The sequence below is a fragment of the Macrobrachium nipponense genome, chromosome 1 (genome assembly GCF_015104395.2).
Source record: "Macrobrachium nipponense isolate FS-2020 chromosome 1, ASM1510439v2, whole genome shotgun sequence".
Lineage (NCBI taxonomy): Eukaryota > Metazoa > Arthropoda > Malacostraca > Decapoda > Palaemonidae > Macrobrachium > Macrobrachium nipponense.
In genome coordinates this window covers 8,862,729-8,887,038 of record NC_087200.1, presented here as the reverse complement: position 1 = coordinate 8,887,038, position 24,310 = coordinate 8,862,729, and the positions used below count along the sequence as shown (strand labels likewise).

The following is a 24,310-nucleotide window of genomic DNA, read 5'->3' as shown; positions in this document are numbered from 1 at the left end:
CGAACCATTCACATTAGTGACTGATGCCATTCAGGAGGGTATAGGTGCTTGCCTTATGCAAAGATTTGATGGGAGGTTCAATCCCATTGCTTTTTATAGCAGGAAATTTAGGATAAAGGGCAGCAATGAAAGACTTATGGCTACCATAGATAAAGAAGCCTTTGCAATAGTATCAAGTTTGGTTCATTTTGAAATGCTACTGATGGGGAATAAAGTAGTTCTTACAGACCATAAGCCATTATTGGATCTTTTTAATAAACCCGATTTGTCACCCAAAAGAGCTCGATGGTTCTTAACTATCAGGGACTTTGATGCAAAGCTCAGAAATGTAGAAAGCAAATTAAATGTAGTTGCAGATGCCCTTGGTAGAAGTTTTTATGATACGGAAGGATTTCAAGTTGAGATAATTACTAATGATTCTATACAATGGGATACGGGTCTCATAGAGCTAAGGCAAGATGAAGATGACATTTTGGCAAACACAAAAGCGTTTTTCAGAGGAGAATCAGTCAGGAAAGGTTATAAGTTACCCTTTTCAGGTTTAGAATTAGAAGGTCATCTGTTGGTCAGGAAAATTAAATATAAATTAAGGACTAGTGAAAGTAAAGGAGACACGACACATCGTAATTCAGAAAGTCCTAATTCCAGTAGTTTTGGATATAGTACATTGCAGGTTCCGTAGTCCACACTTGGGGATAGAAAGTCATGGGGATACAGAAAGTAACAATTATTCCATACAAACCAGAAGCTAGTGGGTTATGTGAATGAGCAAACAGGAAAGTGCTCAAAGCTCTCAGGAAGACTGTAGGAGGAAACGATAAAAACTGGGGTAGATATATAGATATTATTAGACATAACATCAACACTATGGTCAGTGATTCCATTAAAATGTTTCCATTCGAAGCATTGTTTGGTTGCCAAGCACAAGGCACATTCGATCTGTTAACTATACTTCATCATAGAGAAGATACAATTAAAGCATTAATTTCCACAGCAAAGGAGAGACATGCTTGTCTCAGCCATAATCTCGAGGCTACAACCCAAGAAATGGTGGAAGGAAGCAACGAGAAATCATTAGATGTTAAAATTGCTGTTGGAGACAATGTATTCCTAAAAATCAATGTGAGAAATGAACTAAATCACAAGTTAGGTCCAAAATTTGAGGGTCCTTTTAGAGTTATCGAGGAAAAGACAGGAAACAGATTTGTAGTCTTAGATGAAAAAACAGGTCGGTCAAAATTAACTCACATATCTAAATTGAAAAAGATTGGTAGTGGTAGATAATAATGTAACATTGCGCAGTTGCATTTTTTTTCTTTCCAGATTTTGGAAATGGATGACAAAATGTGATTAAGCAGTTTAATGTAACATTTTTTTTTCCTTTCATTCTTTTACTATTTTCTTATTATGCACAAACTGCGGCAATTTAGCGTAAAAACCAGAAGTAATTATTTCATGATGGAAAACGGGGTGAAAAAATATGGGAAATTACCTATGATTTTTGGTGGTGATCTGTGGTTTTATGAACCAAAGAGGTGGTGATTGTGGTTCCTTTTGGTGTTATGGCTCTTGGGGGGTGACACTAGTGCATTGTGGTTTTATGGGGCCCTATAAAGGTGTTATATTTTATATGATTATATTCACCAGTGGTTATATTTGGCGGTATATAATTGTTATGCATAATTTCTGGATTGTAATTTTCTGTGGTTTATATCCCGACTAGGTGATTACTGGGGTGTTATATACATGTGGCGGTATCATAAATGGTTTACTTTGAGGTACATCGGTGGTCAAATGGCTTAGGATTTAGCCTTTGGGGGATATTTCATAATTGGTAGCTTTTTAATAGACGTTTTCGAGGACAATTTTTTGGGTATCCTTGAGGTGACAATGAGGATGTCCTTAGGATAATTTTTGAGGAATGTGGTTCTATAGTATCAGTAAAGATTTATTGGGGATTTATTGAGGACTCCCAGCGAGGATCTAATGGATGGTTTTTGGGTCATTTGAAGGAATGATTTCTGAGTTTACGAGTCTGACTAGACAAGTCAAAAGTGTGATTTTAGCACATGTATACACAGGTGGCTTGGTGCTGACAATGCTGTGGTGTCTGAGATGAGACAGATTGATGATATTTTCTTTTTGAGTTGATTACTCAGAGGTTTGCACTGCTTTCAGGAATGTCGATGATGACATTCTATGGTGAAGAATTTTAAGGGGTCAATTCAGGGGTTGATGCGGATATGTTGCAGCAGCAATTTGCGTGACAATATATACTACATTTTATAATGGAAAAGTGCTAAATTATTTTTTTTCTCCTTATACATTTTGTAATGGGAAAAGTTGAATTATTTTTTTTGTCCAAGGGAAACTTGTAATCGGGATTAAGCGTTTTTTTTATGGTATCTTTACATATGATTTCTATTATAGAGAGGGGGTAGAATTTATCTTGGGATACATAAGATACATAAGATAGAAGGGATATTCAACATTACGTTTCACGGAGGTTAGCTATATAAACATTACAGGGGTTTTGCTGTATAGACATTATGGGGTTTGTGATAGTATATTTGTCAGATATGGGATTAATAATGAGTGGTCAGTTGGTGATAATAATTCTCCCAGTAAGCTTAATAGGGGTCAGTAGATAAAGATCATATTTTATTTTAGCATAGAATTTTAGTCCTTAATAATTGACTATGAGATTGGGTATGTTAGTTCATGACAGATTCGTGTGTCAAAGCAAGACTTTATTTGTTCTAAGATCATGTAGACTTGTCAGAAAGTGAGTTAGAACCTATTAATGATGAAACACGGACACATGGTGACTTTAGAGAATTCCCAACTTCACACGAGTGGTGACAACGAAAACAATTTACGATCTACAGTGCCAGAGGTCGGATCTTCACACGGGTGAAGATGTCGATGGATCGGCTCAGGATACATTCTGGGACAAATCAGGAGTCTACAATACTTCTACAAGGCGGGTGCAGGACGCACTTGCATGCGAGTCACGGCTATATTTCAAGTCGGCAGCGAAGTGGTGGTTACGATTCCTTCATTGGAAGACGTCGAATCTACAATTCAGCAACGAGGGTGTTAGGATACACCTACAGGGGTCGCAAACACTTAAAATGGCTCATGCAGAGTTGTTTCGAGATGGTTTATGTGCTCAGCCGGGATCTGCAATTCTTCGACAAAGGTGTTCGTGAAACACTTACATGGAACCACGAGGCGGTTAAAGTTCCGCCTACACTGGAGACGGTTACAGTTCCACCGCTAGAGGATAACGATGGGGATGAATTCTTCTTTGACGAATGCTACACAGTTCCAGTGATTGCTGTTATGTAGCCATAATGATGGTCAAAATATGTGTGCTGTAGGAGCTATCTTGCAAACATTATGAACTATGTAGTATATACCAGTAGCCAATGTTGTGTGCAACAGGGGTGCACAAAAGACAGAGGTGGCCGAGCCATCTTAAAGGCACTGGTAGCAATATATAATATTAAATAGTTGGGTTGATAACCTTAGCTCTTGCCAGTTAGAGACAGATGCAAAACGCTGGATTCCTCGAAGATGCTAAGACGAAAAAACAAACAGGAAACTTGCCTGTGCACAATTGAGGTCATTGACACATTCCAAAGACATGAGTTAATCACGAGTTTCATGTATGTAGCATGCGTGTATCTGTGCGTCAGTTAGTGGGTGGGAGTTTGTTATGGGTGTCACAGAAAATGACATGTAATCTCTGGTATGTGAATTGGCAGGGAAATTGGACGGCTAACTGTCAAAGTGGACAGTAGTGTTTTCGGTGTAGTAGAAGAGGCGTTGGAGATCCATCAGAAAAGGTAATGTGGAAAACTTTGGAAAAGTTAACAATTGAAACGACAATTACTTCAGTTCTAGAGAAAGGGAAGTGCGATGTGACACACATTTTATTGACAAACTTTAATGTTTAATGGTGTTATAATAATTATGGTCTCTTTATTTCAGATGGATTCGAAGTCACCAATTAGAAAAATGGGTTTTCTCTAGCCAGTATTTTTTTTTACTTTGATAAACTATGAATGTTTGGACAGAAAGAGTAAAAAGGGATACTTACTTAAATAGGATTTTGGGAAGAATATGATAGTTTAACATTTCTTTTTTTTTTGGGGGGGGGGTCATTTTATTCCATATTCATGTTAGCTAATTTTGGGAAATAAAAAGTATATTTATGTAACAGCACGAGTTTATTTTAGCATAATTTGATACTTTGATTTTCAGCTAACTTCAGAGATGGCATTCAACATGAAAGGTAGGCCATGTTACCAGTTAGGAGTATTTTTCATTGTTTTTAAACGAGTGTCATTTTGACCCGTAATCTATAGATATATAATTATATATTATTATAGACTATATATATAATATATATATCTATATATATATATATATATATTTATATATATGTGTGTGTGTGTGTGTGTGTGTGTGTGTGTGGTGTGTGTGTATGAATACTTGAAATTGTTTAAAACTTCTTTTTTCTTCTTCTTCCAGCTTTATCCCTATTCGGCCCCTCGAGTAGGTTCCTTCACGTGGTGAGGGGGTAAGGGATTCTGCCTTCAAGTTTGCGAAGGCCGGATCCTGACGGAACGCCTACAAAACTTTTGGCATTAATTTGCGTGGACATTTCCACTTTCGAAAAATTTCTCTGCTTGGGTGAGTCTGGGAGGGGTTCGTGGTTTGGAGGGGGTTTGCATTCGAAGCTAATTGTGGGAGTTGTGGTGGTGAGTCGCCACCCAATACGGTTTGGACCCAAGAGATGGTGATGGGATTTTCCCATTGTTATCTTAAGGGCGGAACCATCTCCAGGGATCAGCCCGTCGGAAATCCAGGGGGGGCTGGTTTTTGGGATGGGACTCCTGGCTTTTGTCCGGAAGCCCACCAATATGTTTGGAGTGGGGAGTCTGTCCCCATTAGTGGGGGTAGAACTCCCAGCAGGCAGATTGGCTTATACCTGGGCCACTGCAAGCATATTGGTGCTATCCCGAAAGGGTAGGGTATGGGGCAGACCGTGGGGAAGCAACTTCTACGTGTGCCATTGGTGGAGAATGTCGGACCCTGTCTAGTTCGCGATACCTTGTTGGTCTTCCCAAGCAGTTGTTGTGTGTGTGTGTGTATATTCCCCCCCCCCTTTTTTTTTTTTTTTTTTTTTTTCCTTCAAACTAACATGGATAATATGTCTAGTACATTGTCCCCTGGATCCCCGACTCTTGGCACCATTGACAACCTTAGGCTTGGATAAGGACCTCCCTTTGCCATCCCCAACCTCCTCCAATGAAAACATCAAAGATTCTTTGATTGTTACTACAAGCCCTTATGTAGTTCAGAACAGAGGAAAGAATAGCAGATTTAATAATAGAAATAAGAATGCTAATCCTGATATTGGAATTTTACTTGGATCTCAAGAACCTGAGACTTATAATAAATACCTTTCTCTTGATCTCGACAAAAGCATAAAAGAACTGAATATATTTGATGTCCATAGAGATATTGTAAAATGCATTGGCAGAGAACCAAAGATAGCCTCTCAAGGTGAAGGAAGCTTGCTTGTCGAAGTTTCATCACCAGATGAAAGTAGAAAATTACTGTCTATTAGTGCTGTAGAAGGAAGCACAGCAAAATGCACTCCTCACAAAACAATGAATCAGTCTAAAGGTAGTAGTGTATAGTACTGAACTCCTACATTATTCTGAGGACACTCTCCGGAAAGAAATTTGCTGATCAAAAGGTGGTAGATGTGAGACGAATCAAGAAAAAGTTTTGGGAATATTACATACCAACACCTACTCTGATACTCACATTTGATTGTTTGAGACTCCCTAAATTTCTGAAAGCTGCATGGCTTCACCTGCCAGTTAGACAGTATATTCCCGCTCCCAGAAGATGTTTCCATTGCCAAATGTTTGGCCTTTGATAACAACATGTAGGAAAAAAGAAAGGAATGAACCAGCCTATGCTTTAACTGTGGAAGAAAAGAGCATGGGAATTGTGAACTTACTCCATGCTGCCCTAATTGTGGGGAGACCATAATGCAGCACATAAATCATGTATCAAGTATCTCATTGAAAAAGGAAACACTTTGTATCAAGACTCAAGAGCGCATTACCTTTAAAGAAGCAAGACAAAAGACTTTGCAGAAATTCAACACTCAGAAGTCATTTGTAGATGCAGTAAAAGGAAATGAGGAAAGACAAAAGAAATTGAATCTTAAAAAGTGTAATGAAGATAAAGAAGAAAAATGGATGCTGGGAAAATTGTCAACAAGAGGACTTTAAGTGAAGAGTCTGTAACAATGGCCTGAATCAAAGGTCAAGCACCTTGAGAAAGGAGATACATCCGTAGAAAAAAGTTGATTCAAAACAAAAAATGAGTAAACCTTCACCATCCTGTGGTTCAGCTGACCCTCCATAGAACATCGGAATTAATGGAAAATAATGAGTCGTATCCCACTATCTTATCATACAAAACAGCAGCAACAAATGTAGAACCTAAGGCAAACAAAATGTTAAACTCAGTTCAGCTTGGTTTAGACAATAAAATTAGACTAGCTGAAAATGATAAACCAGATACTGCAAGGGTCGAAGATAATACTAAAGATACTGCTGTTTCAAATACCATCATAAGTGATCACTTGGTACATTCAAATGACCCTCTAAGTACTCCTTCGACATCTGGAACTGTACCAAAAGTCCGTCACAAAACTCAGATGTCATCTTCGAAGAAAAAACCCAATAAAACGATCTTGGACAGGGGATCATCCTCTAGAAAATAGGTACTTTCTCTCTGCTATAAACTACAATGGAACTGCCAGGGAACTTTCGTGCCAAATATGAAGAGCTACTATGTTTGATTAATACTTATAATCCAGTATGCTTAGCACTACAAGAGACTATGCTAAGCAACAACAAAAATTGCTTCCTCCTAAAAAGAGTTTTTTGCATTCCACTCCCAATTCCCTTATAGGGAATTTCGGTGGGTTGGAAGTGCTCTTCTTGTAAGACGAGATATTGCTCACTCAAAAATACAGTTGCAAACTCAATTACAAGCTGTAGCTGTCAAAACTCACTTAAAAAAGACTTACACAATTTGTTCATTGTATCTCCCTCCTAATAACCCAATACTTGAACGACAGTTAACACACTTGTATGAACAGCTACCCCACGACCATTTCTTATATTGGGAGACTTTAATGGTCGACATGAACTTTGGGGTGACATTTTAACAAATCAAAGAGGAAACCTTATCTTATCATCAATAGAAAATTCAGATATGACCCTTTTGAATACTGAAAAACCCACCCATTTTCACATTCAGACTGGTACATTTTCATGTATTGACTTATCTATCACCAGTTCTGATACATTCATTGACTTCAACTGGGAGGTATTGGAAGATCTATACGGCAGTGATCATTTTCCAATTGTCATCAGAACTGAGAAATATGAGCCAGTATACAGAATGCCTAGGTGGTGTACCAATAAAGCAAATTGGCCCCTTTTCGAGGAACTCAGTTATACTGAAACTAGATGCAAAAGATATGCCAACAATAGGAGAAGCAGTGTTCTATTTAACAATGATTTTTACGTTTGCAGCAGAAAAGGCAATCCCAAAAACCAGTGGAAAATTGCATCGGAAGCCTGTTCCATGGTGGAATGTTCAATGCAAAATAAGACATAAAGTCATGAGAGCAGCTTATACTAGGTACAGAAGACATCGCTGTGAATGCTACTTGATCTCCTTTAAAAAGGCTCGAGCCAAATTCAGATGGCAAATAAAGCATGCGAGACGAGAATCATGGGCACTTTTTATATCACAATTACCTGGAAAACACCTATAACCAAGATCTGGACAGTTATTAAGAAAATAGCAGGAAAGTACAATCCTAGTCCCCTTCCAGTTTTAAAAGTCAACGGTGACTTTATAACAGACTCAAAGGCTGTAAGCAATGTTTTTGCAGAACATTTTGCAATGATATCAAGTAGGGATGAAAATTCTCCATTCTACAGGGAGAGAGTGTTAGCAGAGTCTGAAACACTTGATTTTACCTCTTTTAAATCTGAAATCATATAATATGCCTTTTACCATGGAGGAATTTTTATTTGCTCTTGGTAACAGTAAAAACACTGCACCTGGACCTGATGAAATTTTATATGAAATGATCAAGAATACTTCAAAGAAACTAAATTTTTTATTTTAAGTGTTATTAATAGAATTTTTAAGGATGAGTGGTTACCCTAGTGTTTGGGAAATAGCAACAGTTTTACCCTTTGTCAAGCCAGGGAAAGATTCATCTGTCCCTACAAGCTATAGACCAATAGCTTTAACTTCCTGTTTTTGTAAACTTATGGAAAAAATGGTAAATTTTAGGTTGGTATGGTTTTTAGAATCAAAGAAGATTATATCATCATCTCAGTGTGGCTTTCGCCGTATGCATTCTTGCACAGATAAAGTATTGGATACGTTTGGAGAATGCAATTTGTCAGGCATTTGCTTCCAAGCAGCATTATGTGGCAGTTTTCTTTGACCTAGAAAAGGCGTATGATACTACCTGGAGGCATGGAATTATGAAAGTCTTGCATGAAATTGGTCTGCGTGGAGAACTACCACTTTTTATTAAAGTCTTTTTAAAAAACCGTTATTTTAAAGTCAGAGTAGGTAGTACTCTGTCTAATTTGAAAGAACAAGAGGAAGGAGTACCACAGGGAAGTGTGTTAAGTGTCACTCTGTTTGCCTTAGCCATAAATGGGATAGCCTCAAAAATTCCAAAAGATGTAATGTCAACAATGTTCGTTGATGATTTATCTATTTCGTTGTGCTGCATCTAAATGTCTGTTGCAGAGCGAAAACTCCAGTTGGTAATAAATAAAGTTAACAGTTGGGCAGCTGAGCATGGTTTTAAATTTTCCTCTGCCAAAACAGTTGTTATGCATTTTTGCCGTATCAGAGGGGTTCATCCAGACCCAGATCTGTTTTTAAAATGGACAGAGACTCGCATGTGTACAGGAAACAAAGTTTTTAGGCTCATCTTTGACAGCAGGTTGACATGGGAGAGCTCATCTCAGGAGCCTCAAAGTCAAATGCATGAAGGCCTTAGATGTTTTAAAAGTCTTAGGTCATAACAAATTGGGGGGCTGATAGAAAGCACTTGTTACATGTTTATAAAAGCAATAGTTGCTTCAAAATTGGCATATGGGTCAGAAATCTACTCTTTCAGCTACGACAAGGAGATTAGATACTTTGAATGCAGTTCATCATGGGGGAATTAGAATTGCAACAGGAGCCTTTAGATCTTCTCCAATATCTAGTTTATTAGTGGATGCAGGTGCACTGCCCTTAATTTGATTGAATAAAAAATTTACCCTGTTGAAATATTGGTACCAAGCATACGAGAGAACTCCCGGAGTCCTTAGCTTACAATACTGTTTTTAAAGGTGCAATTTTTGTATTTATGAAAAATATCTTCATAATCCTCAAAGCCTTTTGGATACAGGGTAAAATATGCATTAGAGGAGCTCAGTGTAATAAAAGGAAAAGTAATTCCAGCAAAATTTTCAAGATTCCCTCCATGGAAGTTGCCCTCTGTGAAATATTGTAAATGGTTTTCTGGTTGCAAGGCAGACTGTTCAGGTGATATTCTTAAGCAGAAATTCCTTTGCCATGCTGAAAAACATGATAACTCAAGGCAATTCTTTACCGATGGCTCCAAATCCGTGCAGGCGTTGGGTTTGGAGTGGTATACCTTGACAGTAGTGTTAGTGGTGCATTACCAAGTGTGCTTCTATTTTTACTGCTGAACTTTTTAGCATTTTAACAGCCCTAAAGAAAATTGTAACTTTAGAAGGAGATAATTTTACCATTTTTATGTGATTCCAAGAGTGCCTTTGGAAGCTTTAGCATCTTTTAATCCAGTACACCCTGTGGTACTGGAAATAACAGAGTGGTTGTTTTTATTAAAACAAAAACAGAAGGTAGTCAACCTCTGCTGGGTTCCTTCACATGTTGGTATTGTTGGAAATGAACGCGAGCTGATGAATTGGCTAAGTTAGGTACATCAAAAATCCAAAAAGTATAGCAATTCCCTGTTCAGACTACATTCCTGAAATTAAAAAGACGGTAGAATCAGTTTGGCAATTCTATTGGACAATAGAGAGTAATAATAAAATGAGAGAACTCACTGATGTAATCAACCCCTGGCTTTATATGTTAGAAGACCGTCGGAAAGAGACTGCATTATGTAGGTTACGGATCGGCCACACACGGATTACTCATGGGATTTTTGGTTTTTAATGAACAATGACCCTGAACCATTTTGTGAGGATTGTCTTGTTCCCCTCACAGTAAAACATTTAATAGTAGAATGCCCCAGCTTAATATCAGCAAGGAACCGTCATTTTAACGTAGTTGGAAGAATGGATCTTAAACTAGATGCCATTATAGGCAGAGATTTTAATGAGGATAAGCTTTTTAGTTACCTTCGAGAAGCAGGTCTTCTTGAAAAAATTTAGGTTAGTTTGGTCAAGATGTTTGAGTTTGTGTATGTGTTAGTATGTGTCAGTGTATATCATTTGCTTTTAAGTCTTTAGATCAGGAAATTTTTATGTACATAAAATTTACCTCCAATTGATATATCTATTACCATATATATAAGTTTTTAGTACTTTTAATATCTCTTTATTTTGACAGAACTCTGTAGAATTGGAAGTTTGCGGGGTGCCTATGTTGCTTGTATTTTTTGTTTACAATTAATTTGAAATAGGTGTGTAGGTGAGATAGGTATTTTGTGTGTTTTTGGGTTCTCTGTAGTTCTCTGACAGAATTTATATAAACACCTATTTATAGCTTTTGAAATTGACTTTTTTCCTTTGCAATTCCTTTTAATGATCACGGCGTCAATAACCTCGTCGTTGCGACGCCAGTAAGAATTAATAAATCAATCAATTATCCCTATTCGGGGTCACCTGTTTTAATGAGTCTCTTTCATCTACCTCTGCCCTGTGTCGTTTTTCCCACTCCTTCTTCCTCATATCATCGCCAATGCAATCTCTCACCTGGTCTTAGGTCTTCCTCTCCTTCGTGTTCCATCCACCTCCATGCACGTCCATCACTTTTCTTGCCATGTGTTGTTCTTCTCTTCTCATCAGGTGGCCATACCATCTTAACCTTGCCTCTTGCACTTTTTTTATGCTTCAGTGATCTTTACTGTACCCCTAATATGTTCATTTCTAACCCTGTCCATTTTGGTTACTCCGCTAGCTATCTAAACATCCTCATCTTAGTTACATCCAACTTTCTGCCCTCTGTTTTCTTTAGTGGTGCTGCTTCCAATTCATATGTCATTGCTGGTCTGACCACTGCCTTGTGCACTCTGCCCTTTAATCTTATAGGGACTTTCTTATCACATATGACACCAGACACCTTCCTCCAGTTGTTCCAACCACACTGAATCCGGTTGTAAATTTCCTCATCCATGTTACCCTCATTGTCAATCACTGAGCCAAAGTACTTGAATTTATGGACCAGCATTGCCATTTTTTCTTAACAACCTTGGCTTTTAACAGTGTTACCATACACAGTTCTTTTTTATATTATTTGTAATTCACTGGTTAGAACGCATATTTTCCTCTGTAGAATTATTTTCCGTGACAAAAAAACTACACGTCATTAGCTTAGCATAAAGTATTTTTGATGAAGAAAAAATAAAGGATTTCCATAAAATTTATTTCTATAAATAAGCAGGATATGTTTTATAACTTTATTTTCATAATAAAACATAAAAAGGCAAAGTGAAGAATTTTATTCCTCAGTGCCATGGCCCGTGGTCGGAAAAGCCACAGAGGGCTACCAGATGTCAGCAGAAAGTCACACTAGTAGACAAAATTCCTCAAAACGGCAACCCTGTTATGGACCCTTTTGATGTTTCCGCCGCCCAATTTGATTTTGGTTTGCTGGTCGCCATCCAATTTGGTTGTCATATATTCTGTCTTTTTCCTGCTTATCCTTAAACTTCTACTCTCCAAGGCATATCTCCATCTTTTTCAAGTTCTTCTCCAAGTTCTTCCCACCTGTTCTCAGCTACCAAGACTGTCATCTGCATAGAGTAGACACCATGGTGGCTCCTCCCTGACATCCTCCGTCAACACATCCAATACGATATTAAACAGAAGTGGGCTCAGAATGGATCCCTGATGTGGCTTGACTCCAACTTGGAAGTTTTCTGTTCTTCCAACTGTAAATCTGACGCTGGTCTCTACATTTCTATACAGCCCCTGATCATTCTGACATACTTCTCCATCACACCTCTCTCCCTGAGACATCTTCATATTTCTTGACGTGGTACTCTCATATGCCTTCTCAAGGTCTATATAGGCCACATGCAAGATCTTTTGTTTCTCTCTGTATTTTTCCATAATTTGTCTCAGAGCGAAAATACCATCCACAGTACTGAGACCCTTCATGAATCCCCCCCTCAAAGTGAAACCACCTTGACGTGGTGAGGGGGCTCTTGAACCCCTGGAATTTGTTCCCGGGTTTGAGTCCAAGAGTCTCATGTATTTAAAATATTAGAAATGTTTTGGAGTAATTTAGTGGAATTTTCCACTTTTTGAAAAATTTTACTGCTTGGTGAGTCTGAGAAGGGATCGTGCCTTGGAAGGGGTTTGCATTCGAAGCTAATTGTGGGAGGTGTGGTGGTTGAGTCGCCACCCGATATGGTTTGGACCTAAGAGATGGTGATGGGATTTTCCTATTGCAATCTTGAGGGCGGAACCATCTCCAGGGATCAGCCCATCGGAATCCAGGGGGGGCTGGTGTTTGGGGATGGGCCTCCTGGCTTCTGTCCGGAAGCCCACCAATACGTTTGGAGTGGGGAGTCGGTCCCCATTAGTGGGGGCAGAACTCCCAGCAGCGGATTGGGTTATACCTGGCCACTGCAAGCATATTGATGCTATCCGAAAGGGTAGGGTATGGGGTGGACTACTGGGCAATCACTCTCACTTGTGCCATTGGTGGAGAATGTGAATACCTGATGATCCACGATACTTTCTTGATATGAGGTGGTCTGCCTTGGTTTCCCTTTCTGATGTGCTGTTGGGGTCTCAGCGGGGCTCTTGGATTTTGGGTGCGCACTTTTTGGACTTCTGAATATGAACCAGCATTATTCTATGGATTTGGACCAAAGTTTTTCCTCCCCTGGATCCGACGACTTACTGGCACTGGCAACGACTTCTGGCTTGAAGATGGATATGAGCTCGGCTATCAGACAGAATCAAACACTGAGACACCAGGGTGTTAGTAAATCTGGTGGATTTGATCCTAATAATAGAGTCCTTCATTGCACTAATATAAACTTGTCATTAGATTATGAGTGTTTGTACAGTGTAATGAAACAATTTGGTAAAGTGGAAAGAATGAAATTAGTTCTGGAAAAAGACAAGCAGTCATTTTCTGCTTATGTTAAATTTTCCTCACCCTTGGAAGCTAGTGAGGCACAACAAAGACTCCATGGCCACATTCTTAATGATTCGGTTCTTAGCACGAAAGTGTTTTCAGTGAAAAATTTAAATGATGAGCCATTTGATTTTATCCCCAAGAACAAAGAACATGGACCAGCCCCATGTACCACAGTGCTTCCTACCCCTCTATGGCATGTTGCTAGCTACAAGGAGGGAGGAAAAAATTTTATAAAGGCTGCTGAGTGTATCGAGAGCAAGGTAGGTTCCATTCCCATTGGAAACTTGAAGCGTTATGGAAAGAACTTGCTAATAAAAGCTGGTAATGAAACCCAAGCAATTTTGCTATCAAATTTGTATAATTATTGTTTGAAACTGTTAATTACTGTTCGGGTTTAATTGGACAGTTTATGTATAAAGGTATTTCTGTTGTTGTGGGTTATTAAGGAAGAGGTGTAAATGACCGTTTATGACTAGTTGAGTTTGTATATTACTTGTTGTTGATTGTCAATGATTATTCAAGATGTTCTCTTGGAGAGTGGGGAGTATGTGTTGGTTTATTGAAGTCAAGCCCTATAGGAGATTATTAACCTCTCCACCAAAGGATCGTTGTGTGTCTGTAATCCATTATATATAATCATTTTTTAAAGTAAGAAGAAAAAAACCAAGTCTGTGTTTTCTTTAACTGCCACAAAGCTAATCTAGGCAGTATGGAGAGTAACTTCGACTTGAAACTGATCCCTGAGTATGATGGCAGAAACGCACAATTGGAGCTGGTTTGCAAGCTTCGGAAAGTTGATGATGTGGCCAGTGTGATTCCTCTGCGGCTTACAGGTGGTGCCTTTGCAGTGTACTTACAGTTACCCACAGCAGATAGGAAGAAGGTTGACAAGGTGAAAGAAGCATTGTTAGCTGCGTTTGCTGTTGATCCCTATGTAGCCTATGAACAGTTTGTCAGTAGGAGTTGCACAGTGGAGAGGCCACTGGATGTCTACTTAGCTGATCTACGTCGACTCGGATCCCTGTTTGGAGGAATTTCTGAAAAAGCTCTTGCATGTGCTTTTGTAGCTGGACTTCCAGAGAGAATTCGTCAGCTGTTGAGAGCTGGGTCTCGCATGTGAGGCCCTCGATCTGGAACAGATTTTTTGGCTCGGGCACGGGCGGTTGGGCTGAAAGATGACCTTCCTTCTGTTTCAGTGGAAACATGTTTTGGGGCGCCACAGGAAGCTTGGGTTCTGTGCCAGTAGAAACCAACAGTTCAGAAATGTCATGTATGCCTTGGACCAAATCACTTTGCCAGGGACTGTCTTTTGCTCGCAAAACCGAGTAAATGGTCGATTTCGGAGAAGGGTAAAGTGCTATCGGTGGTGGTGAATGGGGCACATTGCATCAGCTTGTCCGGGAAACGAGCAAGGAGAGGAGGCATCAGCGCCAGCCTCCTCTCCCCCAAACCCACTGAGTAAGGTGCTGCCAAGTACTGTTTTGAGTGTAGAGGGTCTTCGGTGTTGCGTGTTAGTAGACACTGGGTGTTCTCAAAGCATCGCTCATGTCTCATGCTGTAAGGCATGGAACAAGTGCGCAGTTAGCATGATAACTGTGAGTGGGCAAGAATGGGTGTGTGAAGGAATGGGCGTCGTGCATTTGCAGCTCAGTAATGGAGCTACTGCCAGCATTTCTGTATGTGATACTACTCTAATGTCGGTTTTAAATTTCTTCTTCGCATGGATGTGTGAGGGCTCTAGGAGGAGTCACTGTCGATACCCAGGGTGGTGTACGTTTGGAATGGAAGACACTCTTTTTTCTGCAGCTGCTGATGTGAAGGTGGGGGTGGATGAGCGTGATTTTAGTGCAATTTTATTGATCCTATGATTAAATGTTTGGACATCTACATGGAAATGGTCTGAGGGCAAGGAACCTGGCGTCCTGGAGAATGGAGTAAAGGCATATTCTGTACCTCAGGAGGCAAAGGACCTGTATGAAATCAGAGCTACCAAAGATGGGTGAATGATGGCTGGCTGCTTCCTTATGATGAGAATAAATATGGACCAGCTAAGGGGCTTATTCCCCTCTCATGGCTGTTGTACAGCAAAATAAAAAGAAGGTGCGGCCTGTAATGGACTTCAGAGAACTGAATACGTACATTGATGCATTTACAGCAGACTCGGATGTGTGCTCAGACAAACTACGTGAGTGGCGCAGGCAAGGAGTGAATGTATCTGTAGTAGACTTGGCTAAAGCTTACCTGCAAATAAGAATCCATGAGTCTCTGTGGTCATACCAGACTGTATATTTCAAAGGCCAGAGGTATTGCCTGACTCGACTGGGGTTTGGCTTGAATATTGCTCCGATGGTAATGAAATCTGTTTTAAACTGTGTTCTCCTTCAGGACCCAATTGTAAGAAAAGGAACATCAGCTTATATTGATGACATCTTGGTGAATGAAGATATTGTTAAGGCCAGCCGTGTAGAGGGAGCATCTTAGAAATTTTGGGCTAGTAAGTAAGCCACACCAAAGACTTGCTGAATGAAGGGGCTCGAGCATTGGGCCTGAGAGTTTTGGGGGGAGCAGGAGATATTTTTTGGAAAAGGGACAATGACCTGGGCGATGCACCAAGACAATTGACTCGGCGAGCAGTGTTCTAATACTGTGGTAGACTGTTAGGCATTACCCTGTTTTGTGGATGCTGCGAGTGGCGGTAGCATTCATCAAGAGAAGAGTCAATAAAGTCACTGAAGGATGGGACGACGTCATTAATGATGATTACATCAAAATATGTTTGCAGGAACTTCTGGAGAAGGTTAAGAAGGATGACCCTGTGAGAGGACAGTGGAATGTCCACCGGTGACAAATCAAGATCTGGGTGGAGCTAGTTCTCTTGCGCTTGGTGTTGCAGTGGAAGTAAATGGTTCCATTGTGGAAGATGCTAGCTGGCTGCGGAAAGACGACTCTTGCCACATCAATATGGCTGAGCTAGATGCAGTCATTAAAGGATTGAATCTTGCACTGGCTTGGAAGATACAAAAGGTGGAATTAATGACTGACTCATCTACTGTGCATAGATGGATTTCAGATGGACTTTTTAGGAAAAGCAGATTGAAGACTAAGGCCGCAAGTGAAAATGCTCATCAGAAGAAGACTAGGAATAGTCTTGTCATTGATAGAAGAGTGTGACCTCCAGCTGTCTATTACACTTGGTGTCCTTCTGCCAATAATAACGCTGACAGTTGACACGTGTACCTCAGCGCTGGCTGAGGGCGCCTTGGTTCATGTCACCAAGATGCAAAACTTGTGTGTGCTTCTGTTGTCCCTGCCATTAGTGATGGAATTAAGGAGATCCATCATGCTGCTGGTCACCCAGGTGTGTGAGAAGAACTCTCTATTTTGTTGAAGAAAGTCCATCCAGGAGTTACCAGGCGGCAAGTACAGGCTGTTGTCAAATGCTGTGAGGCATGCCAGTCAATAGACCCCGGCCCCAGTGAAGTGGCAGAAGGGTAGTCTGGAAGTGGATAGAGTGTGGCAGAGAGTTGGCATGGATATTACTCACTATGATGGATGGCCGTATCTTACTCTCATTGATTGTGGACCATCTCGATTTGCCATCTGGCGTCGGCTCCATTTTCAGACCAGTGAGAGCATCATCGGGCAACTTGAGACAGTGTTCTATGAACGAGGAGCCGGAGCGGAGGAACTGTTAACTGACAATGACCCTGCTTTTCACAGCAAAACTATTTGCTGACTTTGCAAAAAAGTGGTGCGTGCATCTTAATTTTAGATGTGCTTATGTTCCCATCAGGAAATGGTATAGCTGAGAGATGCCATCGAACTGTTAAAGTCATTGCTGCAAGGAAAGGCTGCAGCATTGCAGAGGCTGTATATCTGTATAATTTGATGCCTCATGATGACTGCGACTCAACGACTGCCCCTGTCAGTATGCTGTATTCTTACCCTGTGAGGGTCCGAGGAGTGGATCCATGCTCAATGAACAAAGTGGCAGTGAGTGGCCCCTACAAAGCAGGTGATGAGGTGTGGGTAAAACCATCCAACATGCGATGCAATACGCAATTTGAAAGAGGCAAGGTTACGAGAGTTTTGTCAGAACAAGCTGTTGAAGTCAATGGAGTTCCACGCCATGTTAGAGATCTTCGTTCGTGTTCTTCACAAGGATTAATATTGAGTGAGGAAACTACTGATGCTGAGGATGAGGAGCTTCTTATACAGCTTCCTGTTCATGAAGATGAGGGGGAAGAGGAAGATTCAGGCACTGTTGCTGAGTGCAACGCGATTCCAAGACATTCAATAAGAGTTAGAAGAGCTAGAGTTTGTAATATATGTGAATGTAATTCAGGGGGTAGTGTATAATTATTGTTTGAAACTGTTAATTACTGTTTGGGTTTAAGTGGACAGTTTATGTATAAAGGTATTTCTGTTGTTGTGGGTTATTAAGGAAGAGGTGTAAATGACCGTTTATGACTAGTTGAGTTTGTATATTACTTGTTGTTGATTGTCAATGATTATTCAAGATGTTCTCTTGGAGAGTGGGGAGTATGTGTGGTTAGTTGAAGTCAAGCCCTATAGGGAGATTATACCTCTCCACCAAAGGATTGTTGTGTGTCTGTATCCATTATATATATATCATTTTTTAAGTAAAGAAGAAAAAACCAAGTCTGTGTTTCTTTACTGCCACAAAATTTTAAACCTCCTGAAAGTGGAAATATCGAATGTATTGCATCGCATAGATTCTTTAACACACTGAAAGGTGTAGTATACTCAAAAGACCTGCATGTTTTTGAAGAGGAGGAGATTCTCCATCGATGTCCTCCTTGTGTATCTCACGTAAAAAAACATGGAGGGGATGCAGCTATCCTTTTAACCTTCTCCTCTAGTTACCTACCTGATACTATCATTGTTGGCCATGAGAGGATGCAGGTAAAAGATATAAAAGACTCCTAAACAGTGTCGCAAATGTTTGAATATGGCCACATTCAAAACTCTTGTGAAAACAACAAAAGATGTTCTGTGTGCTCTTCGGAGCATGATAATTTTGACGAGTGTGTAGCAGCCCAATACTGTTTTCAATGTAAGGGTGATCACTCTCCAAATTCTAGGACTTGCCTCAGATACAGATTTGAAGATGTATTGGCAGTGGCTGACAATGAACATGTCAGCATTAGCGAAGCAAAGCGTGTGGTAATGGGGGCAAACAAAAGTGCCAACTCAACCTATGCTTCAGTAATAAAACTTATGAAAAGTTCCAGCATTGTAAGGCAACTAATAACTGCATCTGATAATAGGCATCACATACCTGCTACTCCACGGACTGTAAATAATGAAGATCCCCAATCTGTCAAGAAATTTTCATCTGCTAGTGCCTTGGGGTCCAACACCAAAAGTTGCACTTCAAGAAGTACAGAAAATTCACCTACCAAAGTCAATACAAAGGTGACTAATATGATAGTTGCAGGCTCACCTCCCAAAAAAGGGAGCCAAAATCAATTAATAATTCAGGAAGCTGTTCCAAAAACACTTCCAGCAAGAATAATCCAATGTACTAATCCCAATTAGATAGAGCTACTTCAGAGCCATCAATTGCCACAGCCACAAACAAAAATGAAAAGAAAACTATAATTACAACCGCCAAGAAGCGCACAAGGAATACATCCCCAAATAATGATGGCTTTAAAATAAAAACCTCAAATGGGTTCAGTGTTTTGGAAGAGATCTCTCCACCTAGAAAGGTAGTTCCAAAAGCAGTTTCAGCCCGAAAACATATGAGTTCTGATCAGTCTTGCCGCCCTAAGACAAAGGACATGCCTTGTGATTCGCAGAATCACAGGAGAAATTCTGATCAGAATCAATACCAAAAATATGATCAGCCAAAAACTCTAAATTCCAATTCAAATGAAAAGGGATTAAAGAAACAGTCACTTATAAAGGAGAACTTTCCTCTCCACACTAGGAACAGTACTTCCCCTCTAAGGAGTGGGAAGTAGCACTTTTTACCACCTTAACATTCATGTTTGATATCCTTCAGTGGAACCGTAAAGGTCTCAGAGCCCGTGCAGAAGACCTTCAAGTCTTAATTCATGAATTCAATCCAGGGATTATATGCCTGCAGGAGACAATGTTAGGTAACTCTCCTTATAATCATGGACTAAATTATTCAATATTTAACTCCTCTCCCCCAAGTGGTGGTCGAGCCCATGGAGGTGCTACAATTATTGTTAATAAAGCTCTGCAGCACTCCATAATACAATTAAATACAACTCTACAGGCTGTTGCTATTTCAGTCATCTTGGAAAAGAGGATAACAGTCTGCTCCTTATACCTTCCACCAGATCTTGTTTTTAACAGTGAAGATATTAAGTCCTTAATTAACCAACTTCCAGCTCCTTTACTTCTCCTAGGTGATTTTAATGCCCACAACCCCCTTTTGGGCGAGTGGGTTTCTAGACAGTAAAGGGAAATTAATTGAAGATGTTATTGATAGGAATGATATTATCCTATATAATAATGGGTCAATGACTTTCCACAGCATTCATGATCATTATTTCTCTGCACTGGACCTTAGTATCTCTTCAACAAGTATCCACCTTGATTTTATTTGGTCTGTTAACGAGAATTTAAATGGGAGTGATCATTACCTGATCCATTTGAAATATTCTGTGAATGGTCCATCTGAAGTTTTACCGAAGTGGAAGGTAGAGGAGGCAGACTGGGATAAATTCAGTAAGGGCGTCATACTAGATAGGGAGTTTGAGTCATTTCATTCTCATCTAGATGCTTATGATTACTTTATTGAATCTACTCTGAAGAGTGCTGAAGGCTCGATTCCCAAAACAAAAGGCAAACCTCGTAGACCTGCAGTTCCTGGTGGAATAAGACTTGTGGTATTTTGAGGAAAGTTACTAAGAAGTGCTACAGACGTTACAAAACTAGTGGTTCTCCTCAGTCTAAATTAGTCTACAAACGTGCATTAGCCAAGCAACGGCGCTTTTATAAGAGAGCCAAAAGAGAAAGTTGGCTTTACTATATTAATGGAATAAACTCAAAGACTCCACTGAAAGTGGTGTGGCGCAAAATAAGGAAACTGAGTGGGAAATTTGTTGCGTCACCATTACCCTCATTAAAAATAAATGACACTCTGATCACAGAGCCCACCGAAGTTGTCAATGAGCTAGGAGAACACTTTTCTGAAGTTTCCAGCGCCAAGAATTATTCTCGAGAATTTAAAAAAATTAGGAATTCTGAAATGATTCTGGAATTCGATTTCGGAAAATCTGAACCATACAACTACAGGTTTTCCTTGAGAGAATTACGGGAGGCGCTCTCCTCTAAGTGAATCCACAACTCCAGGTGAGGATACAATCATATATGAAATGCTTTAACACCTCCCAGACGATGCCAAAAAATATTTACTGAAGATTATAAACAAAATATGGGAAACTGGAATTTTACCCAACGACTGGAAAATATCCATGGTTGTTCCAATTAAAAAGCCTAATAAAGATGCTTCCCTAGCCACCAGCTATAGGCCAATAGCTCTAACCAGCTGTGTATGTAAGCTGATGGAGAAAATGATAAATACTAGACTAGTTTGGCACTTAGAAACTAAAGGATTAATATCACCATTTCAATTTGGTTTCAGGAAAAACTGCTCCACCCTTGATCCGTTGCTGAGGCTGACCAACCAAATCCAGCAAGGATTCGCCAAACAATGTCAGACCATCGGAGTATTTTTTGACCTCGAAAAAGCATATGACACTGCCTGGAGAATTGGCATCATGAAAAACTTGCACAATATGGGCATATGTGGAAGAATGATCAGATTTATATATCCTTTTTAACAGACAGATTTTTTAAAGGTAAAGTGGGAAACTCTTTCTCCCAACCTTTTGTGCAGGAGGAAGGAGTTCCCCAAGGAAGCCTTCTAAGTGTAACACTCTTTTCAATGGCAATAAATAGTGTGGTTGAAAAAATCTTGCCTCCTGTTAAATGCTCACTTTTTGTTGATGACCTTGCAATATACTGCACAGGATATGATTCATTGTCAGTATGTAAACATCTGCAAAGGTCTATTAACGCAATTACTAAGTGGGCTGATGAGAATGGTCTTAAATTCTCCTCTTCCAAAAAACAGTTGCAGTAAGATTGACCAGATGCTGGCGTGGAAGAAGTTCCCACACTTAGTTAAAAGGATCTATCATTCCTTATGAAAGTGAAGTAAAATTTCTGGGGATGTATTGATTACACAATTAACATGGGCCAGCCACATAAATGCCCTAAAGATTAATGTGAAAAAATCTTTGAATATTTTAAAGGTTGTTTCTGGTTTTAGTTGGGGGCTGATAAAAAATCCCTTTTGAGGCTATATGACTCACTGTGTCGCTCCAATCTAGACTATGGCTGTCAGATCTATTCCTCAGCTTGTAAAACCAACAAGCTAAAGGAATTGGATGTTGTACAGAACATGGGGTTGAGAATATGCTCAGGGGCTTTTAGAACTTCTCCTGCTGAAAGCATGTATGTCGACACAGATCATCTTCCCCTTGATCTAAGAAGGCAAGAGCTAGGGTTGCGATACGTAGCTAGAATGAAAAGTGCTCCCAAAAATCCCTCCTTTCAAGTACTTAAGGAAACAGACTCGCAGAATTTCTCTGGTACAAGAGCTTCTAAACCATTCCAAATTCGACTGAATGAGGATGTTAGGGATAACCATCTCAAATCCCAGAAAGTCCTGGAAGTAAAACATCCTGTAAATCCTCCATGGCTTATTCCTGAAGCATTAGTATGCAAGAAATCATTTAAGAAAAAGGATTGTACTGAAGAAGAGATTAGGGGAAAATTCTTAGAGCACGACGTTACCCATGCCAATTATGTGAAGATTTATACAGATGGATCAAAGTCAGATAGTGGTGTTGGGTGTGCTGTTATCCTTGGTGATACAGCATATACAGCTAAATTACCCGACTTTGCATCAATATTTACTGCCGAATTAACAGTATATATTGTCTGCATAAGTCAGTCTCTTTCTGTTGGGTTCCTTCTCACGTGGGGATTCACGGAAACGAGACTGCAGACAAGGAAGCTTTTAAAAGCTGCTAGTGCTTTGCCAGAAACAACCTTCAGGAAAGTGCCTCATACAGACCTAGAAGGTCCTATTAGGTCTTATGTATTAAGTAAATGGCAAGAAAGGTGGACTTCTCCTCTTCTTGCCAATAACAGTAAGTATAGAAGTATTAGGAAAAATATACAGCCGTGGCCTTCGTCATTCCAGCTTGACAGACGAGTAGAGGTTATTTTAACGAGGTTAAGGATTGGGCACACTTATTTAACCCATCAGTTTATTTTAGAAGGAAGCAGCCCACCAGTCACCAGTGTGTGCTTACTGTGACGAGATACTAACAGTGGAGCACATTCTGATGCTTTGCCAAAGATATTTTAACCAAAGGGAAAGATATTTCCAATCCTTCCAGGGTAAATCCCTCTCATATATCTTGGGAGATGAAGCAGACATTTCTGCTCTCATTTCCTTTTTAAAGTGTATAGAAATTTTTAATAATATTTAGATAAATTTTTATATATCATATACAGATTTTTAAAGACATTAAACTATTTTTAATATATATTACTCCATTCATTAAAATTCATATTTTTAATTTATTTATTAGTCACATCTAATTTTATGAATCATTTCTTTCACTAATTCATTAATTCATTTACCATAATTCAACTTATTTAACCTTCATTACGGCGCTGAATGGCCTTCTTGGCCCTAAATATCATACATCCATCCATCCCTTCATGAATCCTAGTTGCTGTCTACCAAAGAAAACTTGTTGCCGGAATCTTTCATCCATAATTCTTTCAAATACCTTTAGTGTATGTGATACGAGCTTGATTCCTTTGTAATTTTCACAACACTGAATGTCCCCTTTCTCTTTGAATATCGTTTAATAACTAACTAATGTCAATCATTCAAAGTAAAAAAAAAATAATGAAATTAAAATCCAAATAAAACATTGCATTCCCTTACCTTGCTGGTTCCGAAGCAAAATGGAGAGTCGTACAGCAGTGGTTTATCACAGTAACCACACGCAGTGGACTGGCGATGATTATGAGATGACAAAGGCTAAGCTTGTGGGTTGAAGTTCAATCTCTTTGGGGAAGGTCACTCCGCACCTCTCGCAGGTGCTAGACCCATATGATGTCACTGTGACGTCACGGACGCAAAGATGATTCGCTCGTGGTGTCGAACACTGAGAAACAAACGGCGCTCACTTTCATGTCACGAAAGACGGATAAACTTTCTTCCGCCTCGACGAGGCAGCGGGTTAGGAACTAATTTCAACTAAATATAATGGAAGGAAGAAGTATGAGAGCTGGCATTTCAGGAACAAACAAATATCATTGATAACCTAGAAGTTGTTTCCTCAATTCAGCTAAAGATGTCATATTCTCATTTTCAGTATTATGAAACCGAGCTGAAGTTTCACTCCTTTTCTTTTGTAACTGTACACTTCACATATAAATACTTATAAATAACCAGAATCCAAGTATGCGCATATGGGTGTGAATCCATAATTGAATTGTAAGCAGATGACGTAAAAAGAATAGAATCTGTTAAGGCTCGTGGGTGGATGACTCAAAAGACAAACAAACAAATAAAGAGGACGCACCGACCGTCTGGTGGTTGTTCCCTTGGCAACTGCTGCAAATAAACTGGTGGAAGTATTCTATTAGATCATGGAGTGATATCTGTGGGCGAGAGGGCTGGTTGGGTGAATACTGTATAACTGAAAGGGTACAACCAAGATGG

The 24,310-nt window shown here is 39.7% G+C and overlaps 1 protein-coding gene across 3 annotated transcripts in view; it reads right to left on the bottom strand.

Moving 5' to 3' along the window:
* Positions 1-24,310, bottom strand: part of LOC135219112 (fatty acid hydroxylase domain-containing protein 2-like) — a 54,006-nt gene extending 29,696 nt beyond the window's left edge. The window contains exons 1-2 of one of the 3 annotated variants that reach the window (XM_064255557.1): positions 24,171-24,310; positions 23,528-23,750 (exon numbers count right to left, since the gene is read on the bottom strand). The gene's annotated coding sequence lies outside the window, so the exon portion shown is untranslated. Of the gene's footprint in view, positions 1-23,527 lie in introns of all 3 variants that reach the window. The other 2 variants (XM_064255559.1, XM_064255556.1) reach the window with 2 other exon arrangements.